The 1,587-nt window shown below is 40.2% G+C and overlaps 1 pseudogene; it reads right to left on the bottom strand.

Moving 5' to 3' along the window:
• Positions 1-348: 348 nt before the first annotated feature.
• LOC102736103 (small ribosomal subunit protein eS24 pseudogene) lies at positions 349-822 on the bottom strand (annotated as a pseudogene).
• Positions 823-1,587: the final 765 nt, after the last annotated feature.

The following is a 1,587-nucleotide window of genomic DNA, read 5'->3' as shown; positions in this document are numbered from 1 at the left end:
AGTGTGGTTTCTTTTCTCCACAAACTGTTGGATTTCAAGTTTTATAGCTTTGATTTTGGAATGTTTAAGTTGAACTGTGGTCAAGAGAAACTTCTTAGACTGTGACCATATAATGCTAAACAATCAGTTGGGTAAACACAATACTATTATGTTTCTAAAATTAGCACCTTAAGAGCTTTACCTCCTCCTTCCCTAATGTCTCACCCCCAGTAGCTATTTAGTAAATGTTCAAATACTTTTTATTTATTTATTTTTTATTTTTATTTTTTTCACATTAACATTCTTAGTTTATTGATCCTCTAATGAAAAATCTGCACAACCACCACAGAAAAAGCCACTGCAGCATCTTTACTCCTTCTTCTTTTTGCCAGCACCAACAACTGGCTTTTGCAGTCCCCCTGACTTTCTTCATTCTGTTCTTGCATTCCTTTCGCTGTTTTCTTGATGTCTTTTTCTTCTCATACAGGCCATGTTTTGCAAGTCTGTGTTTGGGTTCATTTTTCTTTGCATAACCCAAGGAATCATAAATCATGCCAAAGCCAGTTGTCTTGCCACCACCCAAATGGGTTCTGAATCCAAACACAAATATGACATCTGGTGTGGTCTTGTACATTTTGGCTAGTTTTTCCCGAATTTCTGTCTTAGGTACTGTTGCCTTTCCCCGGTGAAGAACATCAATGATCATCTGTTTCTGCTGAAGTAGTCGGTTAGTCATGAACTTCCTGGTCCGGATAGTTACTGTGTCATTCATGATGGTGGCCAAGCTTCAAGCAGCCAGGGAGGAAAAGAGAACCACTATCCGCTGGGCAATCATATCAATGTGCACGGCAATGTTCAAATATTTTTAAAACTGCTTACCCTCTTGGCTGTCTTGGTCTTCCCTCCCTCCCTCTTTTTCCATCTCCTTCCTTCATTTTTCATTTCTCAACGTTTAAAAAACAGAAATAATGGTTTTGATAGCTTTAGACCTACTCACTGGAGTATTTTCTGCCCTTGCTACCCTTTTTTTTTTTTTTTAAAGATTTTATTTATTTATTTGAGAGAGAGAGTAAGAGAGAGAAAGAGCACAAGAGGGGGAAGTGGGAGAGGGAGAAGCAGACTCCCTGCTGAGCAGGGAGCCCGATGCGGGACTCGATCCCGAGACTCCAGGATCATGACCTGAGCCGAAGGCAGTCGCTTAACCAACTGAGCCACCCAGGCGCCCTGTTCTTGCTACCCTTTTGTATAAAACAGGATATGTAAAGACTGGGCTGAAGAATTTATATCCAGTTGGTAAATTATAATATTTATGCTGTGCCTAAGCCTGTGTTGATACACTATATTTTTCTTTAACACAATAACTAAACATGTATTATTCTTTTTTTTTAAGATTTTGTTTATTTATTTGACAGAGAGAGACACAGCGAGAGAGGGAACACAAACAGGGGGAGTGGGAGAGGGAGAAGCAGACTCCCGGCTGAGCAGGGAGCCCAATGTAGGGCTCCATCCCGACTGAGCCACCCAGGCACCCCTAAACATGTATTATTCTCATAAGGAGGGTTTCTATGTACGTATATATGCTACAGTAGTCACAATTTGAAAAATCTT

The sequence above is a fragment of the Leptonychotes weddellii genome, chromosome 3 (assembly GCF_054177405.1).
Source record: "Leptonychotes weddellii isolate Sample4059 chromosome 3, ASM5417740v2, whole genome shotgun sequence".
Lineage (NCBI taxonomy): Eukaryota > Metazoa > Chordata > Mammalia > Carnivora > Phocidae > Leptonychotes > Leptonychotes weddellii.
This window is presented reverse-complemented; position numbering and strand designations above follow the sequence as displayed.